At 38.2% G+C, this 25,631-nt stretch overlaps 2 pseudogenes; one reads left to right on the top strand and one right to left on the bottom strand.

Annotated features, from left to right (window-relative positions):
• Positions 1 to 723: 723 nt before the first annotated feature.
• On the bottom strand, positions 724 to 24,789 carry LOC134759210 (large ribosomal subunit protein eL31-like; annotated as a pseudogene).
• Positions 22,528 to 25,109, top strand: LOC101147987 (52 kDa repressor of the inhibitor of the protein kinase-like; annotated as a pseudogene).
• The last annotated feature ends 522 nt before the right edge of the window (positions 25,110 to 25,631 follow it).

Below are 25,631 nucleotides of genomic sequence, written 5' to 3'. Positions count from 1 at the left end.
CCTCTCCTACTTGAAGGGCAAAAGGCCAATCAAGGAATCAGGAAAGGATTTTCAATATGAAGGCTTTTGATCAGATTTTTCTCTCTAGCCTATGTAAGGTGATAATAACTCTGTTTGATATCTCTTGGGGTCCGAATATTGATGATGATAGATTAGACACACTATGGCTGCAGCTACAGGAGTTAGAAGATTTTCTCTGCAACTCTATGGTTTAATACTTTTATACTTACATATACCTAGCAAATAATCCTTCTGAAGGTTCTTTGGATTATCTGTAAAGATGGATGGACTTTTACCATAAGGACTTAGTAAGACAGGGCATGAAAGCACCTAGCCTAGGGTCTAGCACAGCAAAATGTGCTTAATAGATGCTGCCTTATATGATGAATGCTTTTTTCCCTTGAGTCACATCTTGAGGGGAGCAGGTTGCAGTATATGAGAAACAAGCTATGATTCTACTTGGTAGGAAGCAGAATACGAAAAAGTGACAGAGATGCACAGGTTTCTGGGACCCGCAATTCAACTCTCATCAAAAGAAGTGGTGGGGATTTTTTATGGGAAAATGATCCAAGACTTTAACCTGGTAAATTTCACTTTGAGTCTTTAGACTACTGTCGTCAAATTTAAAGAATTCTTTAAAAATGCTTTACGTATTCCTTCTTGTCTTTTTTTTTTTTTTTTTGCAATTTTATAACTTTATTTGAGGTATTTGACGGTCAGCGATTAGTTCTCCTCCACATTGACTATCTGTAGATTTTTGAAAGTGGTTAACAGGTACATAGGTAACCAAAGTATAGAACTTATTTGGTGAATCTTCATCCTCATTACGTTTCCTGGACAACCAAACACGGATTCGGTTTGGGACTTTCCTTATTCCTTTGGCCCAGACAGCTGTGTTGAGCCTGGTATCAATGCGCACATCTGGAGTTCCCATTTCCTTTATGGCAAATTTCTGAATCGCTTTGAGTGCCCGAGGGGCACTCTCCTTGAAGCCCACTCCATGGATGGGGCTTGTGAATGTTGTTGGTGTATTCTCGGGTCACCACCTCGTTGATGGCAGAACGGCCCTTTTTCTTCTCTCCACCCTTCTTTGCGGGAACCATTCTGCCAGGTCCAAGTTGGAAAGGAAGAGTGCGAGGGATTCCTTGTCATCCTTCTCTAAGTGTACAAGAGTTACAATATGACTACTATAATGTATCTCCAGTAGGTCTGCAATAGGGTAAACATTATTGCATGCTAAATGGCATTTTAGGGCTTTAATTCAACTCATCTTTGAAACAAGTAAGCAGGTTTGACAATATGTGTTTAGAGTGTGGTAAATTTAAAAAAAATATATCAATCAAAGCTTTAATAGCATTGAGTTAGAAGGCATGTCTTTCAAGATTCTGAAATTCTTAATGAATTTGGTCTTAAATTCTATCTTGCCAATCAATTTAATGTGAACATTCATATATAAAGTCAACTTCTTTCTGAATTATGGCATTAATCCAAGTCAATAGGGAGATCTAGTGGCCCTAATCACTTTTAGTAAGCTTTATTTAAACATCTTAGGATAATATGTTGCTCAGATAGCTGCCATATCCAGTCTCTGTTTTCACCAATATGCTAAAGTAGTATTCACCAGTTCCAATGATACACCTTTTTTTTTTTTTTCCAAAAGAACTCTACCTACAGCAAATTTAAGCATCTCATTCAAGTTCACTTGTAAGGAAAACAGATAGCAATATAATGGCTATAAAACACCAGGAAGAAAACAATTTGGAATGACTTTCGAGAGAGAATTTCAAAATTCTAGCTGTCAGTACCTCAGTAATCTAAATTGTTTGTAAGGAGGTTTATTTGTTCATTCTATAATTAATACATATTGTCACTTCAGAGAAAATTTGGAAAATATAGAAAAATAGAAGAAAATGCAATGAATAGCTGAACTATTTCATTGTAATTTTTATCCTATCTCAAATATAACTTAAAATGAAAGTCATTCTTGCAATTTTGTAGAGTTTGGAATACAGGATGGGGAAAGGCAGAAGAAACAAAGAGAAAAGAACAACATTACAGAACGTTATGGAGATAAATGGCATACCTAAGAATGAGAGCTTTGCCATTGTATGTTGTTCTTTACTCGAAATACTCTTGCTATTCAAGATCTGGGCCTTGCTTGGCTGTAATCTTCCATTCTTGCCAAGTGTGTGTGGTATTTTGGGGATGTGGACAAATATCCACAGGAACTTGGCTGAGACCTACAGATATATTTTTACCTCCAACAGCAAACAACCAGGGCATTAACTTGCTCTACCATTTAGCACTTTACATTTGAACCACAGCAGGCCAGTTTAGTGTGGTCCTTTGTGAACCAAAATTAGAGTGCTGTAATCTGCCTTTCAGGCTTTGATTTTTTCCAAGATTTATAAAGAAAGACATCATAGAATTTAGAGATAGATAAACTCTCAGAGATATAATTCCTTTGCTTAATAAATAAGGAAAAGTTGATGCAGGGGAAAGCACAGGATGAAAAGCCTAGGATTTAATTAGCCGTGAAACTCTGGGCAAACCACATAACCATTCTGAGATTCAAGTCTCCTCATCTGGAAATTGATGGAATTGACCACAATAAATTTCAAGTGTCATTTGGCTTTCATATTCCAATAACCAATTTTGTGATTCTATGAAAGTGGAAAATGTAAGTAGTTTTTGATAAAATTCTCCATATGAAACTATGGAACTGAGAATTGTTTGCTCTTTGGTCAAGGCTTAATGACTTAGGCTACATTGGAAGTGTCTATGCTATATCAAAGGAGAGGGAATACAGTAATTAGCCCTGCCATGTCTAATCTGGTAAGGTATTGATACAAGGTAAAATGGAAAACAGGATATCCCATAGAATAATTTGGTATGGTTGATACCTGCCCTCATTTTCTCTCTTGTAATAAAAATTGAAGGATGGGGGGATAAATGGATAGCAAAAGACATGTCACCTTCAAACAAGGGTTGATTCTTCACATGTTCATAAGGAGTAAGAGTGGTATGGCATTTCCAGCTCCAAAACTTTGCACACAGTTCCCACTCTCTGGGATGAATTTGAACCAACAAAACCTACTTCTTCTAAGAGGTCTCTCCTGATTATCCAGCTATCAAGGTCTCTCTCCCTTTTCTAAACGCCAATAGTACTTGCTGTGGGTGTTCCCCATTTTTCACTTAACATTTAGGTTTTGTTTTATTGGTTCTTTCCTCAGTGCTAGGCTTCTTACTTTTCCATACACCTGTGAGTCCTCAAAAGAAGGAGACCCTTTAGTGCTTGGAAAAGTTAGCACTAAGCCTGCTGCAGGTACATTTCTCCATTGGCATCTGAGATTAAAGGGACTTATGTTCCACTTTGCATGGTTTCGAATGGACAACAATGGGCACGATTCTTTCATTCTGCCATCCTTTAATTCTCCCTAGAAAGTGATTCAAATTTTTAAAGAAGAAGAATTGAGCACCACCTGCAATCCCCAAGATATACTTTGCTGCTTAACTCAGCTTTGAATGAAAACTCAGTTGAAAATATTTTCTTCCTTCTGTCTCTTGAAAATGGAAAGACCAAATGGAAAAAGACACAGGTCATACATATTCACCTATTCTAGTCAATGATTTAAATACAAACACTTCACAGACAAAGAACCAAAAATGAGGGAAAGCATTGATTAGTGAACCTTGTACATCCTGTTTAGAGATCAAAGGGGCCAATGAGCAGGGATCAAAGTAGGGGGAAATTCAGAATGTAACACCCTTGCGAAGCGACGTTTCTCACGATGTGGTATGGCTTAATCAGAGCCACTCCATTCAGCAGCTGCAAAGAGGAAAAGGAAAACAACCGTGAAAATTATTAATTAGGTAAGCTTATGCTCTGTGTGCCTTTCATGAAATAGAGCCATTTCAGCAGCTTGTGCCAGCTTTCAGTAGAGAGGTATTTTTGGAGAAGACCAACCTGTGCTGCAGGTAGGTTCCTTTTAGAAATGATCACAAAAGCACCTTGTTGCAGCAACCTGACAACCACACCTAGCTTGACTCAGTCTGCAAAACTCTTATTATACATTGTGAGGCTAGCTCACACCACAGGAATATGCTTCTAAGCTACTTCATTTGCAAAAGTTTAAAAAATTCCTTAAAGCAACCAACTCAGAATGTTACAAAGATTTAAGTAGCAATGCTCAACATCTGAATAATGTTTTACAGTTTTCAAAACGTTTTCACGCATATTCTTTTATTTGTTAATCATAACCTTACTCGAAGCTAAATAATCTGCTGTTGGGACGCCAAGTCGGTAATTAACAGAATAAGGACACATATCCTGGTCTGTTGAGTGTAGTGATACTTCTACATATGCCAGGTTATAAAATACAAAATTTCAGAAAAACATTAAGGTTGGCAATATGAATTAACACAAACAGTAAGGAACTTGGAAAGGAACAATAAATGAATGGTAGAGGTTCACTGCTTGGATCTGAGCTCTAGCAGGGTAATGGTAGTGATATTTTGAAAACCACGGGCTGGACGCGGTGGCTCACGCCTGTAATCCCCACACTTTGGGAGGCCAAGGTGGGCAGATCACAAGGTCAAGAGATTGAGACCATCCTGGCCAACATGGTGAAACCCCATCTCTACTAAAAATACAAAAATTAGCCGGGTGTGGTGGTATGCGCCTCTTGTCCCAGCTACTCAGGAGGCTGAGGCAGGAGAATTGCTTGAACCCAGGAGGTTGCAGTGAGCTGAGATTGTGCCACTGCACTCCAGCCTGGCGACAGAGCGAGACTCCTCAAAAAAAAAAAAAAAAAAAAAGGAAAAGAAAAATCACTTTGTATCTAAGTCCATAAATTTTAGACTCTGTGCAGATCAACCATCACCTTCTGTAAACGCATTCTTTTCTCCACAGTGCATACCGTTGATTAGGTTTAAGCTTTTGTTATTTATAATCACATTCCAGATATATCTTCCTGAAGGGCACTCAAGTTAGCAATTCCATTTACAGATTATCAGTAAGAGTGGGTTTCTCCTGCAAATGGCTTATCTCATTCATTATTCTGCCTTTCTCCTAATTTTATCTTAATTTCACTTTTGGAGGAAATCTTGCCATTGCCCTCATTATCCATGGCTTTTGTGACTCAGTTATTAATGTCACTAGCGTTTTCCAAAATTTGTCTTTCTTTTTTTTCTTTCTGAACTTATTTTTTAAATATTCTGTTTCCTCAGATCCCCCTCCCCCATTTTTTCCTCTTGCAGATAATTTATAAGAATTCTACACTCTATGTCTTCCATTTCAGAAACTTAAGGTACAGGGTTCATGCTTCTTTTTTCTTCAGAGTTTGTGCAATCAACTCTCTATGTTCATTTTTCCCACTTCTGCGCCATGCTACCATGCTGCCAGGATACCATGATCACTTTTTCTCATTCAGTTTTAAAACAAATTCCTTTTTCTGAGACAGCATTAGGTTTCCTCATTACTTCTTGTGCCTCCCTTGGGAAGGAAGTGAAGACATAATAAGAAACTGCCAGATACATTGGTTTTACCGTAGTATGTTGCATTGGAGTTCCCCATTGCTGCTGGATCTTTCCCCCATGCCAATGTTAGGATCTACATCTTGCATAGTATAGCAAGTATAGCATCAGTTTCCTTTATGTGGTCATATAGTATGTAACAGTTGTTCTTTTTATTCAGTGGCTTCTTGTATGCTTCAATTTACCTGATCATAAAATTCTATATAGTATGTATTAATTGTTTTAGAGATCTGAGAAACGAGAGAAGTTTTCTGAGGACATGCTGTTACACTCTTTGTGATGATGGTAGTGTTGGTAGTGGCTCAACTGTCCTGTCGTTTAGCAGTGCAATCACAGGAATTAAGAATACCCTTAGATGTTCTGCAATGTTCTCTTTCTCTTCCTACAGAGCAATGAAATAATGAGAGATACAGTGGTTGGGATGTGAGATTTTATGCTCAACTATAAAGGTGAGGAGCATAAGGATGACATATGGATCTTTCTCTCTTTGTTCCTTAACATGGAAGAATGCACACCATCTGCTTCAGCTGGAAACTATTAGTCCAGGAAGTTTGACTGTCCTAGAAATTCCCTGTGGACCCACATGACTTGTCTGTGACTAGCTATTTTTTTCCTGTTTGTTTTAAAATTATTAGTTTTAATTATCCTATATTTTTAAACTTATTTTCTCTTCTTTTGGGTGACACAGTATATCTTAATACTATGTCTCAATACCTCTTTTTCTTTGATATCCAGTTACATTGACTTTTTATATTTTGTCACTTTTAGTCACTTTTTTTCTCATTTAATTTTTTATATCTAAATTAACACTTTGAACTTTTCATTCATCTTTGTCCATTTTTCTCTAGCTGGTTTTTCTACATTTATTTTAAAATTTCACTTGTTTTGTTGCTTATTTTTTCTTCTCTAACTTAGCAAATGCATATCAATCACCTCCTATATGTTAGACATCATTTATTCCACGTAATTTTGTCAGAAATAAGATCAGATCTATCTTAGACATTTAGCACCAATCTACCTCTTTCTCTTTCTCTTCTCCTAGCCAAATCTGTTCCTATTCAATAATATATACCTTAAAAATCTATTCCTATATAAATTTTAAGTTTTATCCTAACAACTTATCAATCAGTATTTGTTATTCTGCATCATAAATCTCAAATTTTATTTTTCCATGATGTGTGCATTGATATATGAACATCTGAGATTACAAGTGTGTGTATTTTTTCAATCCCTTTCCAAGTTTATTATTTCTTATATGTATTACTGGATCCTTTTAAATTTTCCCTAAATTTTTCCCCTGATCTCTTCTGGTGGTATTGTTGATTCTCAGTCAAATTGGCATGAACGGTGGTCTCCATGGGATGCTACATTCTGGGTATGTGCTTAAGAAACACAGCATACCTTGATATTGGTCATTCATTGTGTGTCAATCACACTTGGTGTATTTATTCTTTCTGGATAAATACTAGTTTTTGTTGTTGTTGTTGTTGTTTTTTGTTTCGTTTTGTTTTGATGGAGTTTTGCTCTTGTTTCCTAGGCTGGAGTGCAATGGGGCAGTCTCGGTTCACTGCAACTTCCACCTCCCAGGTGGATTCTCCTGCCTCAGTCTCCGAGTAGCTGGGATTACAGGCATGTGCCACCACACCCAACTAATTTTTGTATTTTTAGTAGAGACGGGGTTTCACCATGTTGGTCAGGCTGATCTTGAACTCCTGACCTCAGGTGATCCACCCGCCTCGGCCTCCCAAAACGCTGGGGTTACAGGCATCAGCCACCGTGCCCGGCCTAAATACTAGGTTTCTTAGAACTTAGGGTTAGTTCCTCTTTATTAAGCTGATTAGTTATTCATTCAACAAATGTTCCTTCAGTGACTTTTGTATGTAGACACTATAAGAGGTATGTCACATTTATTCCTTACAGATATACCTTATATGCCAGTGACTCTCTGTTCTCTCCCTCTTCTGTGCAAACCTACAGAGTTACTACAGGAAAACTTGGTTTCTCTTTCTCTCCTTATTCTATATCATATTATTTTACTGAGTGTTTTCTTGTAATGGTTTGGAGTCTTGACTGTGTAATCAGACATGGTTTCCTGACTTCTTTTCTACATTATATTACTTTCATTCTACTAAGGAACTCATTGTCTTTGTTAAACCAAAATGTTAAGAGGCCTGTCTCATCAAGCAATGTGGACACATAGCTGGTACTTGCTGCAGAAGGAAGACAAATGTGACACATTCCTTTAAACTGTTTGGAAATAGGCCCCTTAGTTTCTATATATTTTTTTCTTGGTTAGTGTTGAATCTCAAATAAAATTAGCAAGCTTTGTAACTCCTCTTGATAGTGCTTCCAGAGATGACCCTCTAAGTGAACAATTCTCACCTGTTTGGTTCAGGCTTTGATCTTCTGGGGTTATAAGAGTTTGCTTTATATATAAGCCACTCCCTTCTCCCTCTATCCTCAACTGCTTCCCTCTACCAGGCAATGCACAGTTGGTTGGCAACTGCCAGCAAATGACACCAACTGCTACCAAACTTCTATCTTCACAGAATAGCCACCAGATTGCAAGAAAATTACTCAGCTTTCTGATTCTCTAGCTTTTGCTGTAAGGACAATTGGCATTGGTTCATTACTAGGTTCATTACTTTTTAAATGTTAGGCCTTAGTGTGAAGGAAGGTTACTTCTAGGATCTGAGTGTCTGAGATTAGGTGATCTCATCATCCTAGAGAGAAGGTTTAAGGAAAATAAAGAAAATGCCATCAATCATCTTAAATGTTATCAGGGACAATGTTCTATGTTTAAATGGACATATGATTTAATTTACAGAACCACTTTGCATTTGGTAAGAACTGAATCACAACTTGTTGAAAGTTTGTTTGAATGAACACTCAACGTGTAATATGGTTAAGAGATTTTGTCTATGTCAGAAAGTCCAAATATATGAAATTCAAACATATTTTTGGAAATTCAAATGCAATAGAATCACCAACATGCACTGGAAATTAACAAAAGTGGGCAGCTCAGTTCAGGCAATAATTATTATTGATAATAACTGAAATAATAGGATTTTAAGTATAATGCCAATTGTTCATTCTTGTTTATTGCATTATTAATATTGCTATGGACACCAATATTAAAGAGTCATTTTATTTAAGTTTGTAGTTGCGAGCTCAACTACTGAAACTTCTCACTTTAAAGAAAAGGCTTCTCAGACCATAAAAACTTCACCATGTCGAATTATCATAGACTGTCTCAAAGTTAAAGCAATTTCACCCTGTCACTATTTTATTGATAATTATTTTACTTTAGGAAGATACTCTCACTTTTGGCGTGTTAAAATTATTTTACGTAATTGATGTAAGAGAGTTGTGACAAGAGCTTATATGTCTTTACTAGTCGTATTGAATATTTTGTGGAAAAGTTATGTGATTAAATAACTTTGGAAATAAATGCATCTTTATCTTGTAGACACACTTGGTTTAACCTAGTATATCAGTGTCAGAACGGAATTTTAAAGATCCATGACTGATAGTCTTCGTGAACTATTCACTCTCTGTTTTGTTCTGTCACAGACACATATTTTAAACACATTTTGAGGATACACACTGATTTATCTTTTTGTTCCAACCAGTCCCTAATATAAAATAACTTAGGAAAAATTCCTGTTCATAAATACTTGTTTTAGAAATTAAAATCTATTTAGGTCTTTTTGAATATATCTGCCTTCTTTGCCACAATACAATTTTCTATCAAGTAAACCTTTAATCCAGTAAGTATTGAATGATTTACCACTCACTAGCAAGCCCTACTCTCTGAGCCTCAATATCAAGCACTTACATGTTAAAAATGGTTTGAAAAATCTCATGTTAAAATTAAGAACAAATATAGTTATAAATGATGGAGAATACTGTATCAGGAATCCGGAGCTGGGTTATAGTCCTAGCTTTAACAACCTAATGACCTTGGGTAAGCTACTCAACTTTCTCCAACATCAGTTTCTTTATTCTTGCCTCTAAAAATATGTATCCAATTTGAATTTTACTATGTAATATGGGGTGTAAGGAATGTCACATCTTTTATTTCACTAAGTAAAATTTACTTTGTTTCCATACCCCTTCCTAGAAAGTAGGCAGGCATTTAAACCATCACCATTATTGGGGATCCTCATCTCCTCTTCCTCCAAGGTTGTATGAAAGCCTGGAGTTCTTAGGTAATTCAGAGTATTCAGGGAGGCGCTTCTATCTTTGCCCAGAGTGGTCAGTGATAAAATGCTCATTGCCCAAGCTGGCTAATCCCTTGAAGGCAGTAGCTGTGTTTCTCTGGGGGTGGAAGTGGAGCATAGGAGATTTTTCCTGACTGGAAGTCATGGAATTTCTGGTCTTGCTGCACACAAGGCATGGCACCATCACGCTCACTGAGGTTCTGTCATAGCCTCAGGGCGTATGGTGCCCAAAGACTTTAATAGATAAAATTGCCCGAAGTGGGCTGAGCGCCGTGGCTCACGCCTGTAATCCCAGCACTTTGGGGGGCCAAGGCGAATGGATCACCTGAGGTCAGGAGTGTGAGACCAGCCTGGCAAACATGGCGAAACCCCGTCTCTACTAAAAATACAAAAATTAGTCGGGAGTGCTGGTGCGTGCCTGTAATCCCAGCTACTCTGGAGGCTGAGGAAGGAGAATTGCCTGAACCTAGGAGGCGGCGGTTGCAGTGAGCAGAGATCGTGCCACTGCACTCCAGCCTGGAAAACAGGGCGAGATTCCGTCTGGAATAAATAAAATAAAATAAATAAAATAAAATAATGCCCTAAGTTGTCTATATCAAACAGCTCATACTGGGATATTATGATTGTTCCTGGATGCAGCTATCAGGAAGAATGTAGACAGGTCCCCAGAACTCAAAAAACTCACAGGCCTTTATCTCCATTGTCTTTGGAAAATTTTGCCCCAGGCCAGGACCTGTTGTTTTGTTTCATCTGTCCATGGGCAGGTCTTTCTTCCCCATCCTACCTCCTTGCTGAATGCCCCTTTTGAGGATCTTTAGGAACTCAGTGCTGGCCTTTCTGTTCCATAGGTATGTCTGGAAAGAATGAGATCCTAGAAACTAATAAATGCTTTGTGAATAAAATCCTTTAAAAAGTCAGTTTTTTTTTTTCTTTCCCATACTCATTCACCTGGTTAAGTATTATAGTTAGTGGTATCAAAACAAAGGTGTATCTGAAAGAAGGTAGCTGTCCTTGCCTGGGGAAGTCAGAAGTCTCTGATTATTTTGTAGACGTGTCTCATTTTCTTAGGCTATATAAGTGGCTTTCAGTTCTATCTTATACTCAATTTTAACATGGAGTTATGTCTTTATTCCTCAGTTCTCCCTCCTGCCAGACAAGCTTACTTGGGGCCTATTTGAATCTACTCGAATGTATTCTCTGTTGCATTCAAAAAACTAGAAAGACCAGAACAAGTTAAGAAAGAGTTGTTGATATGGTTTGGCTGTGTCCTCACCCAAATCTCATCTTGAATTGTAGCTCCCATAATTCCCACGTATTGTGGGAGGGACCCAGTGGGAGATAATTGAACTATGGGGGCGCTTTCCCTCATACTGTTTTCATGGTAGTGAATAAGTCTCACAAGAGCTGATGATTTTATAAGCGGTTTCCCCTTTCACTTGGCTCTCATTCTCTCTTGTCTACTGCCATGTAAGATATGTCTTTCACCTTTTGCCATGATTGTGAGGTCTCCCTAGCCACGTGGAACTGGGAGTCCATTAAACCTCTTTTTCTTTATAAGTTACCCAGTCTCAGGTATGTATGTCTTTATCAGCAGCGTGAAAACAGCCTTATACAGTTGTACTCTCTTCTGTACTAATCAACCAAGATTTGGAATAATATTTTCTTTTCTGAGCTGAATAGTGTGAAGATTAAACTGATCCATATCCAGGATATAGCTATATGGATAGTAAAATATTTCTATTTGAAATTTGAGAAATAGTTAATTTGGGAAATATATTTGGGGAAAAGTATAATCATTCTCTTGTTCTATGTATTGTCTTGTGCATGCGTGTTTGCATGTGGGTGTACATGTGTGTCTCCAAAGGCATAATTTAGTTTCATTCTGAGATATTAATGGCGGACATTACAGAGTGAAAATTTCAACTTCGTAGTAAGTGTCAAAGTCAAATAAAATGCAGATGAATCTCTGAAATTAAAACATTTTGTTGGGGAAGAAAGAATTGCAATTCAGGGCATACATGCAGACTGGATGGTCTTTGGCATGTCCAAAGATCAAAGAGAAGGTTAGCGGTTTTATTTAAAAAAAAAAAAAAAAGAGAGAGAGAGAGAGAAATGAGGCCCGGCACAGTGGCTCACACCTGTAATCCCAGCACTTTGAGAGGCTGAGGCAGGCGGATCACCTGAGGTCAGGAGTTCGAGACCAGCCTGGCCAACATGGCGAAACCCCGTCTCTACCAAAAATACAAAAATTAGCTGGGCGTGGTGGTGTGTGCCTGTAATCCCAGCTACTTGGGAGGCTGAGGCAGGAGAATCTCTCGAAGCCAGGAAGCAGAGGTTGCAGTGAGCCAAGATTGTACCACTGCACTTGAGCCTGGGCTATGGAGCGAGACTGTCTCAATAAATAAATAAATAAATAAATAGAAATATTATGTATTACTCTTTGAGAAAGTCCATTAGCACTGGTAAGATTTTGGGAAAAATGACAAGTTTAGATTAGTAAGTGACAGACGTGAGTAAAACTATTCTTAGAATTGCACGATGTTGTTTCAGAAGCTATTAGATAAAACTGGTTTCAGGTCACAGCAGGCAGTTTCAGCAGCCAGGCTCACAGAGAATTACATTCTTGGATCACTGTTATTGTGCCCTGAGTGCTTTCTCCCCCAGCCTTTTGACTGTGTTTCAGTTTGGTATAACAAGAATGACCCAATTTGTATGATCACCTTTTGCAATAAGGAAATACATTTTGTCAATTATATTTCCTGAAAAGGAAGCAGACAGGCTCTCTAAAGTAGTGCATTTTCTGTCCTTGAAGATCTTAAACTGGATTCACTGTACTCATGGGCCAGATAGAGTATAGAAATGATTCTTGTATTGAATCCATAGCTGTACTCCATGGCCTCCAAAGCCACCTGTCACCTCCTGCCTCTACACACACACACACACACACACACACACACACACACACCATCCATTAGATGCCCCCCTCCCCCCTAATTCTAAGATATCTAAAAATGCTGGGCCCATAGATAATTCTCAATCATTGGATTATAAATGATTTGGAGGGTTTTCTAAAGACTATATGATTATAAAATATAAGCATTTAAGTCATTTTGATGGAAATATGATGATGATCTGGAAGCATAATTATTATACTACTCCCTTCCTTATCTCAACTCTGTTGGATTGATTTTAAGACTATTTCCTCGATCTTTCCTTCATGCACCTGAAGTCAATTCCACACAGACTTCACATAGAATTAATGTTTAAGTTTTGTTCTGTGCTGAAATCCTAACAAATGTTCCCTACCAGTTTCAGAATTTCAGTCTGCAAAAAGATACAAGTGACTGGATATCCTGATATATGCCAATTGTACCCAGGAGTCTTTTTGTCTTCTCTTGTCTTTTCTTTTTGGAAATCCTGGAGCCCAGATTTCTTTCTTTGCCTTAAGTCTTAGTCTAGGTGTTTTCTGTGGCTTTTTTCCTATTCTGTTTCTCTTATGTTTTAAAAATGGCCTCTCAACCTTTTCCCACTTACTTTCCTTGGTCTACAAAGCCAAAGGGGAGGCAAGAAAATGTATATATTGTTGGGTGGCTTTCAGATAACCATAATGCACATCATGGTGCCCTCCCCTACTCCCCATCCAGTGACCTGGAACATAAGCCAAGCAGATTTCAGCTGAGGCGAAAAACTGTGCATCAGGTTAGGTAGTCTGTTGGCTTTCTCTACCTTTTAAATTGACATTCAATTATTCTGTTGTATTTTAAAATAAAACAGTCCTTACTGACAAAGTAAAGCTGTGTCAAACCTCAGGCCAATTAAAACCACATGAAAATAAGCTCATTCCTGGTATTGGTAAAAGGGACTAGGCTCTTTTTGAAAAAATAATGTGGTGCCTCTTGAATATTCAATTTAATGCTTATGCATAATGGCCCAGTAATGTTCCCAGAAATATTCATAATACCTTTCTGATTTGGCTATATCTTGAAGAAGTTACCCAGAGACACACAGATTTTGGTTTGGGACACCATCTCCTCTCCTCGCAGAAAGCTAGTGAGAGGTGGTCAGAGGAGGGGAGGTGACGAGTGAATCCCTCCAATGATTTACTGGAAATTTTTTCTCGAATTTTCAGGCCTGGAAATTGGGTTTGTTATATTCATCATTTAGTTGAACTGCATTTTTATTTTCTGTCAGTTTGCATGTACTTCCTCCTTACCTAGTGTCTGAATTATATTCCTTGCTTTTAATGTTTATTTATTAAGTACCATTTAGAAGGCACAGCTGCGTGACAGGAACTTACAATTTTATTTCATATTCCACAGTTAAAAAATGGCAAATATGCGGCCACATACATACATTTTATTTGAACTTAACATTTTTTCTGTTTTAATCTGTGATTTGGACCACTTTTCTTGAAAGTAAATGGACTTTAATAATAAGAGTTTATATGATGATATACATGAGTACATATTGTTATTTTACACTTACATTGTCCTTGGCTTAAGAATAAAAATACATAATTATAAAGTATACATTATGTGATTTATATGTAGTTTTTTTAGCTATAGAAAGAGCTACATATTATGCAAACTTTTAAAATGATCCCTACCTCCTGGTATTCATGACCTTGAGTAATCCTCTCCTATTGATTGTGGGCTGAACCTAGTGACTTGCACCTAATGAACAGAATATGGCAAAAGTGAGAAGATGTCCTTTCCATATTAAGTTATAAAATATCATGACTTTTTCCTTGCTAGCAGATGCTATCTTTTACTAGATTTGATGAAGCAAGCTGCCATGATGAAGAGCCTCATATTTCAAGAAACTGAAGGTGGCCTCTGTTCAACAGCACACGAGGAAGTGAATCTTATTGACAACCACTAAATGAGCTTAGAAGGAGATCCTGCCCCAATTTAACCTTGAGATGACTGTGAACCTGCACTAAAAACCTAATTGCAGCCTTGTGAAAGGTGCTGAGCTAAAGGATCCAACTAAGTTATACCTAACTCACATAAACTGTGAGATAATAAATGCATGCTCTCTTAAGATGCTAAATTTTGGGATAATTTGTTACGCAGCAATAGTTAACAGAGGCAGACTATATCCTTATCCATTGCTTTAGTCAGTCATAGCTTCTTTCAGGTCTCCTGGGAGATTTTTATTCTCTCTGTCTTTTTTTCTTTCCAACTTTTATTTTAGGTTCAAGGGATATATGTGCAGGTTTGTTACAGGGTAAATTGCATGTTGCAGGGGTTTGGTGTACACATTATTTCATCACTCAGGTACTGAGAATAGTACTGGATAGATAGTTTTTTGGTTCTCACCCTCCTACTACCCTCCATCTTCAAGTAGGCCCCAGTGTCTATTGTTTCCTTCTTTGTATCCATGTATACTCAATGTTTAGCTCCCTTTCATATAGTTGAGAATATGTTGCATTTGCTTTTCTGTTCTTACCTACATTAATTCACTTAGGATAATGGCCTCCAACACTATCCACGTTGCTGCAAAGGACATAATTTAATTATTTCTTATGGCTGCATAGTGTTCCATGGTATATATGTACCACATTTTCTTTATCCAGTCCACCACCAATGGGCATCTAGGTTGATAGGTTGATTCCATGTCTTTACCATTGTGAATAGTGCTGCAATGAACATATGAGTTCATGTGTCTTTATGGTGAACAATTTATATTCCTTTGGCTATATACCCAATAGTGGGATTGCTGGGTTGAATGTTAGTTCTACGTTCTTTGAGAAATATCCAAACTGCTTTCCACAGTAGCTGAAGTAATTTACATTCCTACTACCAATGCGTAAGCAGTATCTTTTCTCTGCAACCCCATCAGCATCTGTTATTCTTTGACTTTTTAATACTAGCCATTCTGACTGATGCAAGATGGTATCTCATTCTGGTTTTGATTTGCATTTCTCTTTCTTTTTTATTATTATTATTATACTTTAAGTTTTAGGGTACATGTGCACAATGTTCAGGTTAGTTACATATGTATACATGTGACATGTTGGTGCACTGCACCCACTAACTTGTCATCTAGCATTAGGTATATCTCCCAATGCTCTCCCTCCCCCATCCCCCCACCCCACCACAGTCCCGAGAGTGTGATGTTCCCCTTCCTGTGTCCATGTGATCTCATTGTTCAATTCCCACCTATGAGTGAGAATATGCGGTGTTTGGTTTTTTGTTCTTGCGATAGTTTACTGAGAATGATGATTTCCAACTTCATCCATGTCCCTACAAAGGACATGAACTCATCATTTTTTATGGCTGCATAGTATTCCATGGTGTATATGTGCCACATTTTCTTAATCCAGTCTATCATTGTTGGACATTTGGGTTGGTTCCAAGTCTTTGCTATTGTGAATAGTGCTGCAATAAACATACGTGTGCATGTGTCTTTATAGCAGCATGATTTATAGTCCTTTGGGTATATACCCAGTAATGGGATGGCTGGGTCAAATAGTATTTCTAGTTCTAGATCCCTGAGGAATCGCCACACTGACTTCCACGATGGTTGAACTAGTTTACAGTCCCACCAACAGTGTAAAAGTGTTCCTATTTCTCCACATCCTCTCCAGCACCTGTTGTTTCCTGACTTTTTAATGACTGCCATTCTAACTGGTGTGAGATGATATCTCATTGTGGTTTTGATTTGCATTTCTCTGATGGCAAGTGATGGTGAGCATTTTTTCATGTGTTTTTTGGCTGCATAAATGTCTTCTTTTGAGAAGTGTCTGTTCATGTCCTTCGCCCACTTTTTGATGGGGTTGTTTGTTTTTTCCTTGTAAATTTGTTTGAGTTCATTGTAGATTCTGGATATTAGCCCTTTGTCAGATGAGTAGGTTGTGAAAATTTTCTCCCATTTTGTGGGTTGCGTCTTCACTCTGATGGTAGTTTCTTTTGCTGTGCAGAAGCTCTTTAGTTTAATTAGATTCCATTTGTCAATTTTGGCTTTTGTTGCCATTGCTTTTGGTGTTTTAGACATGAAGTCCTTGCCCATGACTATGTCCTGAATGGTAATGCCTAGGTTTTCTTCTAGGGTTTTTATGGTTTTAGGTCTAACATTTAAGTTTTTAATCCATCTTGAATTGATTTTTGTATAAGGTGTAAGTTGAACATTTTTTCATACGCTTGTTGGCCACATGAATGTCTTCTTTAGAGAAATGTCTGTTCATGTCTTTGCTCATTTTAAATGAGGTTGTTTGTTTTTTTGCTTGTTAATTTGTTTAAATTCTTTACAGTTTCTGGATATTTGACTTTTGTGAAATGCAGTTTACAAATATTTTCTCCCGTTCTGTAGGCTGTCTGTTTACTCTGCTGATAGTTATTTTTGCTGTGCAGAATCTATTTAATTTAATTAGGTCCTATCTGTCAATTTCTGTTTTTGTTGCAACTGCTTTTGGAGTTTTCATCATGAAATCTTTGCCAGGATCTATGTCCACAAAGGTATTTCCTAGGTTTACCTCTAGGGCTTTTATAGTTTTAGGTTTTATATTTAAGTCTTTAAATCCACCTTGAGTTGATTTTTGCAGATGGTATAAGCAAGGAGTCCAGTTTCAGTCTTCTGCATGTGGCTAGCCAGTTATTCAAGCACCAGTTTTTGAGCAGGGAGTCCTTTCCCCATTGCTTGGTTTTATCAACTTTGTTGAAGATCTGATGGCTGTAGTTGTGCAGCTTTATTTATGGGTTCTCTAACCTGTTTCATTGGTCTATCTGTCTGTTTTTGTACCAGTACAATGTTGTTTTGGTTACTGTAGCCTTGTAGTATAGTTAGAAGTTGGACAAAGTGATACCTCTGGTTTTGTTCTTCCTGCTTAGTACTGCTTTGGCTATTTGAGCACCTTTTTTGGTTCTGTATGAATTTTAGAATAGTTTTTTCTTATTCTTCAAAAATTGTCATGGGTGTTTTCATAGGAATAACATTGAATCTGAAAATTGCTTTCAGCAGTATGGCCATTGTAACAATATTGATTCTTCCTATCTATGAGCATGGAATGTTTTGTTTGTTTCATCTCTGATTTCTTTAATCAGTGTTTTGTAATTCTCATTGTAGAGATCTTTCACCTCCCTGATTAAATGTATCACTAGATATTTTATTCTTTTTGTGGTTATTGTGAATGGGATTGCATTCTTGAATTGGCTCTCACATTGATGTATAGACATGCTATCGATTTTTGTACTTTGATTTTGTATCCTGAAACTTTGCTGATGTTATTTATCAGATCTAGGAGCCTTTGAGGAGTAACTGGGGTTTTGTAGGTATAGAGTCATAGTATCTGTGGAGAGAGATAGTTTGACTTCCCCTCTTTCCTACTTGTATGCTTTTATTTCTTTCCCTTGCCTGATTGCTCTGACTAGGATTTCCAGTACTATGTTGAATAAAAGCAATGAGAGTGGGCATCCTTGTATTGTTCTTGTTCTCTAGGGGAATGCTTCCAGCTTTTGCCTGTTTGGTATGATATTGGCTGTGGGTTTGCCACAGATGCCTCTTTTTATTTTGAGGTACGTATCTTTGACACCTAGTTTGTTGATGGTTTTTAGCACGGACTGGACGTTAAATTTTATCAAAAGCCTTTTCTGTGTCTATTAAGATGATCATGTGGTTTTTGCTTTTTGTTCTGTTTATGTGATTAATCACATTTATTGATTTGCATATGTTGAACCAACCTTGCATCCCAGGAATAAAGTATACCTGATTGTGGTGGATTAGCTTTTTGATGTACTGTTAGGTTTGGTTTGTTAGTATTTTGTTGAGGATTTTTGCATCTATGTGCAGCAAGGATATTGGCCTGAAGTTTGCGTGCATGTGTGTATGTGTGTGTGTGTGTCTGCCAGATTTTGCTATCATACTGATGCGGGCTTCACAGAATGAGAGAGGAAGGAATCCCTCCTTCTCAATTTTTTGGAATAGTTTCAGTAGGATTGGTACTAGCTCTTCTTTATACATCTGGTAGAATTTAGCTGTGAAACTGTCTGGTCCGGGGACTTTTTCTGGTTGGTAGGCTTTTTATTACTTATTCAATTTTGGAACTCACTATTGGTCTGTTCAGGGTTTCTATTTCTTCCTGGTTCAATCTTTGGAGGTTGTATATTTCCAGGAATTTATCAATTTCTTCCAGGTTTTCTAGTTTGTGTGCATAAAAGTGTTCATAATGGTTTATGAGGGTTTTTGTATTTCTGTAGGGTTAGTACTTTTATTCTCTATTCTAAATCTTTAAATCCTGAATATGTAGCCAGTTCTAAGGATCTCACTCTGTTGCCCAGGCTGGAGTGCAGTGGCACAATCACAGCTCACTGAAGCCTTGACCTTTCCAGGTCCAAGCGACCCTCCCACCTCAGCCTCCTGGGTTGCTGGGACTACAGGCATGCACTGCCACACCTGGCTAGTTTTTTAATTTTTTTGTAGAGGTGGGGTTTCACCATGTCACCCAGGCTGGTCTTGAACTCCTGGGCTCAAGCAATCTGCCCACCTCAACCTCCCAAAGTGCTGGGATTGCAGGCATGAGCCACTGCGCCGGCCTATTTATATTCTTAATGTGTGTTTTCTTTTCAGCTTTCCTCATTACATGAAGTGTTGGACATACTGTCAGTTAATTGCTAGAAGAAATGTTATTATTGGACATGAAGTACAGTAACAGCTCATTTATCTGGTAAATTTGGCTACTTAGAAGGAAGCAGAAAAGGCCTCTGTGCAGCTAAAACAGCCCTCAATTATGACTTATCTATAGCTTCCTTTTGGGTTCTTGCTTAGGTCTTAATTTCCATCTTTCATTCCTTTTCCTCTGTGCTTACCTTGTGTATTTCCTTCTTTTCTTCTCTCTTTTATCAAACACTTATTGAGTGCTTATAAAGATGTGAGCATTGTGCTAAGGGTTGAGGAGACAATGATGAACTAATCTGAATATAATCTCTGCTTGTATGGAACCAGTAGTCTAGTGGGAGGGTTGAATGTTAATTGAATTATTGTGTTAGGAAATGTTTAAAAAACATGTGAGGCAAGAGTTCTGAAAAAACTAAATGGGGCCGGGCACGGTGACTCACGCCTGTAATCCCAGCACTTTGGGAGGTCAAGGAGGGTGGATCAAGAGGTCAAGAGATCGAGACCATCCTGGCCAACATGGTGAAACCCCATGTCTACTAAAAATACAAAAAATTAGCCAGGCGTGGTAGCAGGTGCCTGTAGTCCCAGCTACTCAGGAGGCTGAGGCAGGAGAATCACTTGAACCCGGGAGGCGGAGGTTGCAGTGAGCCAAGACTGTGCCACTGCACTCCAGCCTGGCAACACAGTGAGACTCCATCTCAAAAAAATAAAACAAAACTAAATGGTCGTGTAGCCTGAAAGTTAAGGGGGCAGGGCTTTTAATTGCCTTTATTTAAATCACACTCCCAGTTCTTCTTTGTTTTGTGACTTTATACTACCTACCAGCCCTTTTGTGCCTCATTTTCTTCATTTGTGCTACAGTTTGAATATTATCCCTCCAAAATCCAGGTGTTGCCAATGTCATCGTATTAAGAGGTCGGTCTTTAATAAGTGAATAGGCCATGAGAGCTTCCTCCTGGTTAATGAGGTTAAGGCCCTTAGAAAAAATGCTTCCTGCAGCATTTAGTTAGCTTGCCCTTCTGCGAAAGCATGAAGGATGTACGAAGAAGGCCCTCACTAGACCAAATGCCGGCACCTTGATCTTGGACTTCCCACCTTCCAAACTGTGAAAAATAAATTTCTGGTTTTTAATGAATTACCCATTCTCAAGTTTTATGTTAAAGCAGTACAAATGGCCTAAAATGGGAATGATATGGTCTGTAAAATAAGGTTTATGTGAGGATTAAATAGATTATGTGAGGATTACATAGATTAATTCAGGTAAATGCTTAGAAGAGAGCTTGTTGTATAGTAGCTCAGTAAAGATACTTAACAAGGGGATTTGACTTTGATGTAGGTCTGGAAAGTCCTTCCTAAGAAAGTAAGGAGGGAGCTGAGGCCTTTGGCACATGCCCCTCCTCCAGGGTCACAGCAGATCAAAGGAAACTGGCTGACAAATCTTTTCTTTTAGTAATTAATTTCTTAGTCCATAGAGTAATAGCTAACAACAGGAGAAGAGAGATACACTATACAAATTAAACACATGAGTTAGAAAACATAGAAAGTCCTGAGTAACTTTATGTAATATGGCAAATACTGTTATTAGCCCTGCAGGCATCACTGACAGAATAAATATTGTCTTGGTAGTATGCATTTAGTTACAAGTGACAGACAACCCAGCTCAAATAATGTTGCCTGATGCAAGTTGGAAATCCAAAAGGGAAACTTCCTGGATTTTTTAATTTAGCAACTCTATGATGGCATCACAGGCTCGTTGTGTTTGTTCTGTTCTGTATTCTAGTTTTGTAACAGGCACTGTACTAAGGCAGTTTCATCTGGTGACTCTTGTGGTTAAACCATGGCTGCTAAGTTTATGGGACATCATCAACCATTTGCATAAAGACTTAGACTTTTTTTTTTTTAATTACATGTCCCTAGCAAATACCTTTTGCAGTCTCATGGGCCTAAATGGAATAGAGAAGCCCACTTGTGAAACAATAAATGTGGTCATAGCAAAGTACAATACATAGTACCTTAGACATATCCCCTCCAATTTCAAATGCCAAGGAAGGTGGGATTAGGAGGTACAACCTCCCAAACCTGAAGTCTTCACTAACAGATGGAGTAAATACATTTTAATGGATACATTTGCAGTGTCCATCACACTAATGCTCAAAACGATTATTCTAAATTATATAAATAAATGACAGTAAGTACAATTTAGGAATAAAGTCCTTGAATTTCTTAAAATTCAGCTTAAATGAGAAAAGCTTTTAGTCAGATATTTGCATACGTGGAATGTTTCATTTCCTGTCAATGCCTCATTGACATGTCTCATTGTTCATAATTGAGTTTCATTGAGAAATTCCTGGGATTATTCTGGCCAATAAACCAGTTTCATGAGATGATATCTGAAACAGTGACAATGAGGTTCTTTTGTGTCTTGTCTAGTTATTTCTAAAAATAGCATGACATTAGTGGCCTCAAAACCTTAAATTATGACAATTGCCCCTTCTGGTATAATCTTGACTTTATAGCCCATGATATTTGGCTAAATTGAATTAAATAGAATAACTCAGTTTTGGGGAAAGTCTGACAAACTGAACATAAATAGGACAAAAGCATATATAGGTTCAAAGTAAGAGTTACTGGTATCTTCTCTTTGCCTTTTAAAATTGACTTAAAGTTAACTGTGCATTTGGTGAAAAAATTTGCAACAGTAGTAAAGTGTTATAAAAAAGCAGGATTATTTAAGAGAGAAAATAGATAACTAGCAAAGGATAAAAATATTTTGGGGTCATGGGGGATCCATTTAAAAGCAAATTTGCAATTGCTGTAAATGTCTCTTTGGTGGCCAGCATTCCACAAATGCTGCACAGAAACACACTCATTTTCAATGTTCCACAGTTCCAGAGTTATTTTAAAAAGATACTTTCTCAATACATGAAGAAGCTTCAAGTTACAGCATCATGAAAATATCCTTGGTAGATGCATGTGTTTATCATTTACTTTAGAAATATTTGTGCCTACAGTTTTGTCTTTGAGAGCTGTATTTAGGTGGTCCTGACTGGGCATTCTATACCTATGGGAGATTTTAATTTTCTGGGGAAAACTTTCACAAACGTTGAAATTAACCCAATGTTTCTGCCTTGCACTTAATTGAGATATTTTGGGAATGAGCAGTCAGAATATTTTCTTTTATAAGTGGCATAACATAATTAAAACTAAAAATGGAAAGTCAAACTATAAAAATTTGTCGTCCCCGCGCGCCAGTCCTGCTGAGCTGGCCAGCCGGCCTGGCTCCCCTCCCTGGCCCCATGGGCGGGCGGACTGCCCTGAGGAGGAGGGGAGGGGGCTGAGCCGGCCGGCGGCGGGCAAGGATGGGGAACTTCTGCACTTCTGCGCTGCCCCTAACTGCACGCGGAAGAGCACGCAGTCCGACCTGGCCTTCTTCAAGTTCCCGCGGGACCCGGCCAGATGCCAGAAGTGGGTGGACAATTGTAGGAGAGCAGATTTAGAAGATAAAACACCTGATCAGCTAAATAAACATTATCACTTATGTGCCACACATTTTGAGACCTCTATGATCTGTAGAACTATACATTTTGCAGAGGCATCAGAAAACTAAATAATTGTTTTATTTTATTTCTCAAAACTAATTGAAGCAGATACTCGTGAAGTCATTGGGAGAGTCCTTACAGGACAGTTCTTCGAGATAATGCAATACCAACAATATTTGATCTTACCAGTCATTTGAACAACACACAGAGTAGACACAGAAAACGAATAAAAGAACTGAGTGAAGACGAAATCAGGACACTGAAACAGAAAAAAAGTTGATGAAATTTCTGAGCAGGAACAAAAACGTAAAGAAACCAACAACAGCAATGCTCAGAACCCCAGTGAAGAAGGGGGTGAAGGACAAGATGAGGTCATTTTACCTCTAACCCTTGAAGAGAAGGAAAACAAAGAATAACTAAAATCTCTATTTGAAATCTTGATTCTGATGGGAAAGCAAAACATACCCCTGGATGGATATGAGGCTGATGAAATCCCAGAAGATCTCTTTACTCCAGATAACTTTCAAGCACTGCTGGAGTGTCGGCCCGGATAAATTCTGGTGAGGAGGTTCTGAGAAAGCAGTTTGAGACAACAGCAGTTAACACGTTGTTTTGTTCAAAAACACAACAAAAACAGATGCTAGAGATCTGTGAGAGCTGTATTCGAGAATAAACTCTCAGGGAAGTGAGAGACTCACACTTCTTTTCCATTATCACTGACAATGTAGTGGACATAGCAGGGGAAGAGCACCTACCTGTGTTGGTGAGGTTTGTTGATGAATCTCATAACCTGAGAGAGGAATTTGTAGGCTTCCTGCCTTACAAAGCTGATGCAGAAATTTTGGCTGTGAAATTTCACACTATGATCACTGAGAAGTGGGGATTAAATACGGAGTATTGTCGTGGCCAGGCTTACATTGCGTCTAGTGGATTCTCTTCAAAAATGAAAGTTGTTGCTTCTAGACTTTTAGAGAAATATCCCCAAGCTATTTACATGCTCTACTCTTCCTGTGCCATAAACATGTGGTTGGCAAAATCAGTACCTGTTATGGGAGTATCTGTTGCATTAGGAACAATTGAGGAAGTTTGTTCTTTTTTCTATCGATCGCCACAACTGCTTTTAGAACTTGACAATGTAATTTCTGTCCTTTTTCAGAATAGTAAAGAAAGGGGTAAAGAACTGAAGGAAATCTGCCATTCTCAGTGAACAGGCAGGCATGATGCTTTTGAATTCCAGCAAGCACTTGTTTTATGTTTAGAGAGTATAAATAGTGACACAAATATTAGATGGAATAACTGTATAGCTGGCCGCGCCTTTGTACTCTGCAGTGCAGTAACAGATTTTGATTTCATTGTTACTACTGTTGTTCTTAAAAATGTCCTTTTACAAGAGCCTTTGGGAAAAATCTCCAGGGTCAAACCTGATGTCTTCTTTGCAGCCGGTAGCTTGACTGCAGTACTGCATTCACTCAACGAAGTGATAGAAAATATTGAAGTTTATCATGAATTTTGGTTTGAGGAAGCCACAAATTTGGCAACCAAACTTGATCTTCAAATGAAACTCCCTGGGAAATTCCGCAGTGCTCACCAGGGTAACTTGGAATCTCAGCTAACCTCTGAGAGTTACTATAAAGAAACCCTAAATGTCCCAAAAGTGGAGCACATTATTCAGGAACTTAAAGATATATTCTCAGAACAGCACCTCAAAGCTCTTAAATGCTTATCTCTGGTACCCGCAGTCATGGGACAACTCAAATTTAATACCTAGGAGGAACATCATGCTGACATGTTGTAGAAGTGGCTTACCTAATCCCAACATGCTCTCAGCCGAGCTTCATTGTTGGAGAATCAAATGGAAACACAGGGGGAAAGATACAGAGCTTCCATCCACCATCTGTGAAGCCCTCCATCTGCCTGACATCAAGTTTTTCCTAATGTGTATGCATTTGCTGAAGGTCCTGTGTATTCTTCCTGTGATGAAGGTTGAAAATGAGTGGTATGAAAATGGATGAAAGCATCTTAAAGCATATTTGAAGTACACTTTGACAGACCAAAGATCAAGTAACTTGGCTTTGCTTAACATAAATTTTGATATAAAACATGACCTGGATTTAATGGTGGACACGTATATTAAACTCTATACAAGTAAGTTAGAGAGCTTCCCACAGATAATTGGGAAACCATGGAAAATACCTAAGAGACTTTTAAAAACAGGCTTTTTTTTTTTTTTTTTTTTTTGAGACGGAGTTCAGTGGCGCGATCTTGGCTCACAGCAAGCTCTGCCTCCCAGGTTCCCCTATTCTCCTGCCTCAGTCTCCCGAGTAGCTGGGACTAAAGGCACCAGCCACCATGCCTGGCTAATTTTTTGTATTTTTAGTGGAGACGGGGTTTCACTGTGTTAGACAGGATGGTCTCGATCTCCTGACCCCGTGATCTGCCTGCCTTGGCCTCCCAAATAAATAGGCTTTCTTATATTTGATATTTGGAAGTAAAGCAATAAGGTGTATATAGGCCACTTAATCACTAAGTATCTTTGCGTATAGGACTCCATTGAATACATTAGCCATTGGTAATCTACCTGTTTAAATAGCCCCTGTTTGAACTCTCATGTTTTGAGGACCTATCTGTTCTTCCAGAAGAGAACATTGAAAGTGCCATGTTTCCTTCTGCATGTTCTCTGCTGGTGGCACTCTGGAATTGTTTTAGTTAAGTCATTTTA

This window comes from Gorilla gorilla, chromosome 8 (assembly GCF_029281585.2).
Source record: "Gorilla gorilla gorilla isolate KB3781 chromosome 8, NHGRI_mGorGor1-v2.1_pri, whole genome shotgun sequence".
Lineage (NCBI taxonomy): Eukaryota > Metazoa > Chordata > Mammalia > Primates > Hominidae > Gorilla > Gorilla gorilla.
This window is presented reverse-complemented; position numbering and strand designations above follow the sequence as displayed.